Raw genomic sequence first — 10,142 nt, 5'->3', positions numbered from 1 at the left:
TGGCATTCGACGTCGCTCGGTTTCTGTCTCTCGGGTATTAACAACACCGTGGCAAAAAAAAAAAAAAAAGGACGAGAGCCCCGCTCTCTTGGGGAACGCTAATTAAGAAAACCGACGCGGCGACCCGTTTTTTTTTTTTCGCGAACGTTCCGCTCGGCCGGTGTTTGTATGAAAACGGTGTCGCCGGCAGGAGCCGCTTCGTCACGGTGTTTCTGAATATTCAGGGGTTGTCTCATTAAATGCAAAGGAGTCACGAAACCGGAAGGAACGCCCGGGAGTTTCGAACTAAATGGAAAAGTTTACCACTCGCCACTTTCCACGGCCGCTGATCCGGCGTGCAGCCGTTCGCAAGGGCTCAATGGACTCTCGAAACGCCGGGGGAACACGAATTCTCGCCACTTGTTCGCGGTACGCCGACGCCGACGTCGACGCCGCGACGCGACATTCACTTCGGCTCGACTTGTCGACGCGTCGCGTCCCACGCCCGGCCCAAATCGGGATTTAACAAGTCGGATTCGACATGCAGCAGTGCTTGCTTCAATTTTGCATTATCTCTTGCAATTATTGCCTCGAGCTCCGCGAAACCTCCTTTAGATCAGACCTTGTCCAGCCAGGTCAATTGCTGGATTTCGTTCAAAATATACTATTGTATAGTTCACGCGAAATAAGGGATAGTTTAAGTCATCGTTTTGATGGTGGGACATTTCTTTATAATATATAATTCTTTGTATTTTACGAGTTTTATATATTTTCGCAAAAAGAACGCTGTGTGCACATTCGATTGATCACTGGATCTCGTTCAAAATTTACTATAGTATAGTTCACGTGAAATAAGGGATAGTTTAAGTCATCATTCTGATGGTGAGACATTTCTTTATAATATATATTTCTTTGTATTTTACGAGTTTTATATATTTTCGCAAAAAGAACGCTGTGTGCACATTCGATTGATCACTGGATCTCGTTCAAAATTTACTATAGTATAGTTCACATGAAATAAGGTATAGTTTAAGTCATCATTCTGATGGTGGGACATTTCTTTATAACATATAATCCTTTGTATTTTACGAGTTTTATATATTTTCGCAAAAAGAACGCTGTGTGCACATTAAATTGATCACTGGATCTCGTTCAAAATTTACTATCGTGTACTTCACATGAAATAAGGTATAGTTTAAGTCATCATGCTGATGGTGGGACATTTCTTTAAAATATATAATTCTTTGTATTCCACGATTTTTGCACGTAAAAAGCACGTTGTGTGCACATTAATTTGATCGCTGGAGCTCGTTCAAAATTGACTATCGTACACTTCGCATGAAATAAGGTATAGTTTAAGTCGTTATTTCGATAGTGCCATATTTTGACAAAGCAACCAAATTGTTTTCTGACAGTCTACAGTATGCGCATTTGAGTTGCAACATGCAACAAGTCGACTTGTTTGAAAATGTTTGGCGAATCTTCGAAGAGTTAGAACACTTTGGGAGACAAAATTGATGGAGACAAAACGTAGCGTGAATGATTTTTTGATTGAACCAATATGATCCCGAGACTTTTGTGTTTCCCGTGGACACCACACGTTATTCGGAACAACACTCTACTTTAACGTTCATATTTCATACGACAAAAGTTCCGAATGCAAGCCTGCGAATAATTTAGTGGGCCGCCGCGTCGGTGGAGCTAAAATGTAACATAAATACTGTACACACCGTTGAATTATTTCCTAATTTTACCGACGTAATTCGGAGAGTACCTCTTTGCTACGGACGCCATATTGTCTCGGACGTTCTCGTTTAACTTGCGCGTCTCCAAATTGCCAAAATGTATTAGCTGCGCCAACAAATTTGCAACTCCTTCACGCGTGAAATAATAGTTTTTGGCAAAACTGCAGTGAAAACCAATTACCAACTATTATCTCATATTCTATATTCTACTATAATCTCATTCGGACAGATTGCAATTTTATACAAACTAATCTTTCCTCCTTAAAACAACTCAAACCATTTCTCCAAAATTTTTAAAAGTTACTCCACGGCGACGACACCGTGGAACTTTACGCCTCTGTAGCAGACACGAACGTTTGAAATGCAAGCATATTTACGTTAATAAAAATTGACAATATTTATTATCATTGTCGTCGCATTGTGTGCGCCACGTTACATTGTTTCCGTTGCGTTTTTGCCAAATGCGGGCCATCAGTCGGGCCCTATCTACGGGACGTTTTTGCGGATATTTCGCGATCTCATTCGCGACCGAGTCTCGTTTCCGCGCCGATGTTTATCGCTCCGGAATTTACGCGAACGTTAAACGGGAAACGTTCCGCCGAAACACGGACAGTGGAGCACGAGGGGCGGGGGTGGGGAGGGGAGGGGGTGGCACAAGGGTCATGGAGTGTTCCGCGCGAAACGGATATTTACGAGACGATTGTTTACTTAACGGAGCGAAACGCGGGCAAAACGCACGCCGATATTGATACTGCTCGGTGCGGCGCGCCGGTCATTCGAAAGTTTGCATCCGTTGGCCGACCATAACCAGGATCGTACCACTGTTCCTTTTACGGGGAGGCCCGGCTCGCCACCGCTAATCCGATTTGAATCACGCGCTATCGCCCGGTCGCGATTAAAATCCGACAAAAACAGCTTCCGCACGGTCGGGCTGCGACAAAGGACGGTTTTTCCCCGAAGCTTTTGTCCCATTAGCTCTTCTTCCCCGATTTCACGTCCCGGCGCCGTCCCGCGTCATCCCCGAAGCCGATTTATCCCGGTTTAAGGAAGGCTTCTCGCCTAACGAGGGTGAAAACATTTTTCGGAACAACCATTGGATGTACGGAACTAGGCATTGATCAAAACAAAGAAATTTGAAAATCTTGTACAGCGTTTACTCGACATATGTCCAAAACACGGGTCCAGCCAGGGACATGTATCGCCGAACGCAGAAAAGGACAACAGTGAGAATAGAAAGTAATGAAAAATAAGGAAGTTTGTTATTGGGCCGTGGGGGGATAGTTCTGGGACTTCTATCGATTATTTGGGACATAGTAAACACTGTATTTTAAAATTTTATTACCAAGCAAACCAAACATTTTAATCTCTAGAATTCTTTTCTAACTGTTCTCGTGGGAATTTATAATGTAAGGACTTTTAAAAGAAAAAGTACCACATGATAAATTCAATAATAAATTCAAATTTAAGTGGGAGATGAAAATACTTTTTCGAACCCTGGTACACACGATAAACCTGGAGACTGCAACAGTATTTCTTGATCAAAACGCTTTCGGGAGCGAATCGCGTGCGAAAATCGGAACGGGCCAGCTCCGTACGGGAGAAAACAATGAGAAGCGGGTGGTGGAAAACAATGTCGGTGGGAGGACGGACGGGGACGGTTCGATGGCCGCGGAGCAGAAATATTCGTCTCTGGCGTAACGACGACGGTCACGGTTCGAAAAGTTGGACGGATCTCGTCGGGACATAGGGTAGGAATAAGCCGGAATTTGCGGGCACCGGGGTCGCCGCGATAGGAGAAGTTGTACGTGGCAGCGAAGTAACTTCCAGCCCTATCCTGGCCACCTCGTTTAGCGCGCGCAGTCTGTGCCCGCTGATGTATAATTAGTTCCGTCCAATCCCCTTCTTCGACCTGTTACAACCTAAATACCTCTATAACCGGGCTGTGTTTGCTCGACCGATACGGGGACAACCGGCAACCTCCTCCCAAGCTTATTAATGCCGGCCGAAATTACCCGTGAACCCTTCAACTCGTTAACCTGGGACCAGTTTACCCCACCACCCCCTTTCCATCTTTTTCTCAGGCTCTGTCAGCTGTTCCTTCAAAATTGGAATGGACATTTTTCTGTCTTTAATTAGAATTTTATTTTATTTTTTAAGTCTTCAGAATTTTATTTTTAACTCTCAATTCTGAATTTTTGTTCACTCTTGGTCCCAACAACCCCCATCAGTTTATTTGCTTCATTGAACTCGTTAACCCCTTTCAATATTTTTCGAGGACTCTGTCAACTGTTCCCCTTCCTTCAAAATTGCAGTGGACATTTTTCTGTCTTTATTGAATATTAGAATTTTATTTTTAACTCCCTATACTCTGAATTTTTTTTCAATATTGATTCCAACAAGCCCCCATCATTTTATTTGCTTTATTTAACTCGTTAACCCCGTTCAATATTTTTATGGGACTCTGTCAGCTGTTCCTCTTCCTTCAAAATTGGAATGGACATTTTTCTCTCTTTAATTAGAATTTTATTTTATTTTTTAAGTCTTTAGAATTTTATTTTTAACTCTCAATTCTGAATTTTTGTTCAATCTTGGTCCCAACAACCCCCATCAGTTTATTTGCTTCATTGAACTCGTTAACCCCTTTCAATATTTTTCGAGGACTCTGTCAGCTGTTCCCCTTCCCTCAAAATTGGAATGGACATTTTTCTGTCTTTATTGAATATTAGAATTTTATTTTTAACTCCCTATACCCTGAATTTTTTTTCAATATTGATTCCAACAAGCCCCCATCATTTTATTTGCTTTATTTAACTCGTTAACCCCTTTCAATATTTTTATGGGACTCTGTCAGCTGTCCCTCTTCCTTCAAAATTGGAATGAACATTTTTCTGTCTTTATTGAATATTAGAATTTTATTTTTAACCCCCCATACTCTGAATTTTTGTTCAATCTTGATTCCAACAACGCCCCATCATTTTATTTGCTTTATTTAACTCGTTAACCCCTTTCAATATTTTTATGGGACTCTGTCAGCTGTCCCTCTTCCTTCAAAATTGGAATGAACATTTTTCTGTCTTTATTGAATATTAGAATTTTATTTTTAACCCCCCATACTTTGAATTTTTGTTCAATCTTGATTCCAACAAGCCCCCATCATTTTATTTGCTTTATTTAACTCGTTAACCCCTTTCAATATTTTTATGGGACTCTGTCAGCTGTCCCTCTTCCTTCAAAATTGGAATGGACATTTTTCTGTCTTTATTGAATATTAGAATTTTATTTTCAACCCCCCATACTCTGAATTTTTGTTCAATCTTGATTCCAACATCCCCATCATTTTATTTGCTTTATTTAACTCGTTAACCCCTTTCGATTTTTTCCTGGGACTCTGTCAGCTGTTCCTCTTCCTTAAAAATTGGAATGAACATTTTTCTGTCTTTATTGAATATTAGAATTTTATTTTCAACCCTCTATTCCCTCAATTTTTGTTGAATTTCGATCCCAACAACTAATTACCTTCAAAATAGCTGACTACTATCGTGATATTGCCCGTCCGAATAAAACCGAAATTAATTTAGTAGTATTCCAATCTTGACAGATATTTTTGTACTAAGCTGTTTACCGAGAGTCTCCAATCAAACGGCAATCGTCTACACGATTAATTACCAGAGCGCAAGTAACTCATAATTCGACGAGTTTGAATCGACGCGAAGCTAGAGAACGTGTCCTAATGATCAATAACCGCGTGATTCGATCCGGGATCAGTGCCGTGGATCGTTCGTTCAATCTTCACATGCTGCCGCGTGCATTAACAGCTCGAATCAGTCTTAATTACCGACGGTGTCTGGTAAATCGGAGGACCGAATAACTGCAGGAAATATCAGCGTAACGACGAGCGATGTTTTCGTTCCGTGGATTAAATTATGGCGCATCGATCATGTCGTCAGCGTCTCGCCTACGCCCGCATCGAAACATTTCGTTCTCGACGTTTTATATCGCACACGTTCCAGAAATTTTAGTCGACAAACCATATTAACGCATTCACTAACCCTTGAGTGATGGATCTTGGGTCGACTTTGACCCTGACTTACAAACGATCCTTCAATTTTTCGCAGTTACTCTAAATTATTATATTGCGTTGGTGCAAAAATTCGAAGATAAAACTAAGATATTTATTCACAGATTTATTCAATAATCAGACCCGGGCGCTTATGAGCCAATAAAATCAATTGTTATTTAAAGTATAATATGTCCAGAAGAAGAATTTCTTCTTAAAACTCGAATCAAAATTGATAACGTTTGACGGGAAAAATTGGGATCAATTGTTAACGTTTCAGAAAATGTTTGTGGGGGTTTGGAAGATCCTATAACAGTAAACATAACTTGTAAAAATCGCATTAATGGAGTAAACGTTCAGCAAACAGCACGGGTTTTAGGAGTCAATTTTCCGCTTCAGTTTCGACAATAAATATTTGCTAAAAATAATGGATAGTATTAGAAACTACGGGTTACCAATGTTCAGACATTTTCTTCCCAGTTTTCCCAGGACACCCGATCCCGATCCTGATCCCCAGGGAGCATCATAAAACGAGAACGAATTCGACGGTGGTTTGGTTTGACGGGGACCAGCCCGGAAATTCCATCGCGGTGAATTTTGACGCGACGCTGGTCGTCGCGACGCACAATGCCGCGCCGCCAGTGTCCCCCGTGTTAAGCGCAGCGGGAGTGTTTTGAAAACCCGTCAGCGCAGAGTGATCGAGGAGCATAAGCGATCCGTTCGGTGTCAGGTGCACGCGCGTCGTTAATTGTCCTTCAGCCCTGTGCTCCATCCTTGCGCCGCTCGATAACGGCTCGCTCGTTTAAATCGATGTCCCCTGTATCCAATTAGAAACCGACACGGAATCACGATGCCTCGGCAAGGCGAGAGTCCACGATGCGGATGACTTCCGGTTTGCTCCTTGACTTCCCGACGATGCATAAACTCTCGCCGAACCCAAGCCCTTTCCAGTAAAACTCTGTTACGCCAGAGAAATTTACTGTGATCCATCGATCGTGTGATGCTAATTTTTTGTTGATTTATCATGAATATTATAGGCCCATTTTGTTTGGAATTATTGTGTAAAAGATGATTTGTAAACTTCCTTTTGGAAGCTTCCTATTAATAGACTTCCGGTAGATAAAAGAAAGATTGAAAGTAGTAGGGTAAGGGACCCAGTTACTGTGGGGGTACCGATCACTGTGCCTGGATTAATTATACTTATTTTTAAAGCCTAATGAAGATTAAAAAAGAGATATATATTAACTGATTCCAATAAAAAAAAATTGAATATCTCTTTTTTAATATTCACTATCCTGTAAAAGTAAGTTATAATTAATATAGGCACAGTAATCGATATCCCCACAGTAGTTGGCTCCGTTAAACTCTTTTAGTCTCGCCATTATTTCAAATTTCAGTTACACACGTTTGTCACAAACGCATAAAATCCACGAGAATTTTTAACAACGTGCTCAACCGCATCCTTCATAAATGCTAACAGTAACCGATGCTAAAAATTCACTTTTTAATACCGAACACAACGCATACACGTTCTTACATATGGAATGTAATTTAAAAAAAAACACTACTTACGGGACGATACAGAATTTGCTATCCCGGGTCGTGGTAGTTTAAACAAGGCAACAACGTTGGTACACGTGCGATAAGAAACGCAACCTAGGGAACGGTCCAGAATTTTTTATCTGAGTTAGGGTACGGAAAAAGGTACGAGCATACGTTTCATCGGTAATTTTAGTAGACGCTCGAACGGCGAAATCCGGTCGTCGGACAAATCGTTAGCCGTACGAAGCGGAATTACGACGAGTCCCGTCGCTCGTAACGATTCGCCATATACGGGACGACGGGGTGGATCGTAACGCGTGTATGGGGGTCTCCCGTAAATGCTTGGGTCGTTGGGGACGCCTATGGCCGCCCCTAATTGACGTCTACCCCGCTCGACGTGCCTGTCGCCGGGGAGCACGCGTTCGCGGCGTCGACAGCGGTTTTCCGCGCGATCATTGTGCGTTCGCGGACGGTTTCACCAGTCCCGATGGAAACCCGGGATCTTTCCCGCGGGGAATTGGCCCGCGGAACCGGAAGCTGAAGCCGGAACCGCGAGTGCTCCTCAAGAGGATAATTTAAGAGGCGGCACTGAGTGCAGTCACTTCGCCGCTGGGGAGAACCGCTTTAACCTAGATTTACTATCGACTACACATGATTGCTGGAATTATGGCGTCGAATCAGCAGAACCGTGTTAGCACACCTTGCGAGCTTCTTCACGTTTGGCATGGGTCACTCAATCTTTTTTTTTTTTCTTTACTGATTCCGACTTACTTTCAATTTCTTTTTATTACTCTCTTAACCCGTACAGGGGGGTCATTCACTCGCTTTTTCTCTTATTTCGAGCATTTCAAACTTTTCTACCAAAAAATTATAAATTTTGCTCGTTATCAAACTGATTTTACTTATATTCTCGATATATTTCACGCAGAAAGAAATCATTTCCAGCACGCTATGCATAGAAACTCCATCCGATTGAGGAATGAAAATATAATAAAAATGACAATGAAAAAACTTTAATGACAGAACTTTTTAAGAGATCGAATTTTGACCGATGATTGCCTTTGGCAGTTTTTATCATTGTGACGAGTAGAATACGATGCAGTGAAAAATGATTCTTGACCTTTTGACCTTGGAATTCAAGGTCGTTCTTTTCGAGTCCTCGATCCCAGAAGCGAATCGGGGACATTTAGCTTTTATAGTCGGTCGGACGCGATGGTAGCCTAAAGTGGGGTGTCGAAGGTGTCCGCGGAGCACGCGTTGGCGATCAGTATGGCGGATCGATGGTCAAAGTATAGTGAAATGAACGAGGTGGACAGGAACGACGATGTGTAGACGGCACGATCTGATTTACGACGTTAAAGCCGACGCGAAATTTCGACGGTGGCACCGTGCTATATTAAACGGTGGCACGTGCACTCGGCCGGTCGCAGCAGGTGTGTGCACGCGCCTGCAACGGTGCAACGGTGCAACGGTGCAACGGTGCAACGGTGCAACACACAGCAGCGGGCCGAGTGCACGAGCGCGTGCACCAGACCAGCTCCGCGCAATTAAATCAGTGCCGCAAGCACGCGCATCGCTGCGACGCGACATCGCAAATCCGCGATCGTTTCGCTATACTTCGCCTCGCGTAATTTCCGCCGAGAAGACTCGTACCCGTCCTCGTTTCCTGTCGGATGCCCGAATCACGAGGGAAAGCGAGTTTTCCCCGGGGAAAAACGACGCTTTTCCCTATTTGGCTGATTTCGAACGCTTTACCGCCTGCTTAAGCATAAATCTATACTACTGACGCCCAGGGGCGCTTGGGTATCGGGGAAATCTCGTACCTCCAGGAAATTATTGACCCTCGAGCGGACCTACGAAATGCACTTTGCAAATGCAATCGTACGATTCAGTTACATTTAATATCATATTTGCGTACAGGGTGTTCCAGAAATGTTGCTCTGCCTTCAAAGGGCTGACTCTTCAGGCCATTCGAAGTAACCTTTCCCTTTACGGTAATGTCCTCCGCGGCTTTGTTTAGGGGTTATTAACGAGAAACGTGGGCCAATTAGAGCGCTGCTAGAACGGACCCGATGAGCGTGGCATTGCCACAGTGAATTTCCGATATAAGTCCCTACAAGGTCCCTAAAACGGACTACTAATCCAATAACAAAACTTCTTTATTTTTTTATGGGACTTTCACCAACATATTCGTGGCATTTCTCTAATGAAAATGATGCCGAATTTCATACACTTCCGATTTCGTCTAAATGTCCCTCGCCAGAACCGCGCAAGGGACTTATAACGCGAATTCACTGTGTCTCTTTGGGATAGTGTATCGTAACGATTGAGTCTCGAATACAGTCTTTTTTATTTGAATGGTTTTTTATTATTCTTGATAAATCTTAATCTAATATTCTTCTGTAAAATGTATAAATCCGCAAATAAGTTATTAATAGTTACACATTAAATAGTTATTAGCATAAATTCGAGTGGGGCTGCATCGACCCCAATAGTTCACTTAGGGTTATAAGCACCGGGTTAGGCATTTTATTTGCAAAGTTGTTCGCCCGATTTCAAATAAAATGGAATATTTGTTGTTCTGGAAATAGTATTTTATCTTGCTTGTAAATCGAGAGTGCAACCCCTGCGCAACGTGTGTACATTTGTTAACAAAACTGCCCTCCCCGCTGTTTGTAATAATGGAAATTGCTGGTCAAGCTTTTTATTGTATTTTGTAGGTGTGTATGTGCGTTGTAGACGTACACACGAAACACGGAAATATAGTACGTGTATAAACAACTGTCGAGCACTAAAATATATTGTACGTTGCCTTATAA

Source organism: Halictus rubicundus, chromosome 15 (assembly GCF_050948215.1).
Source record: "Halictus rubicundus isolate RS-2024b chromosome 15, iyHalRubi1_principal, whole genome shotgun sequence".
Classification (NCBI taxonomy): domain Eukaryota; kingdom Metazoa; phylum Arthropoda; class Insecta; order Hymenoptera; family Halictidae; genus Halictus; species Halictus rubicundus.
This window is presented reverse-complemented; position numbering follows the sequence as displayed.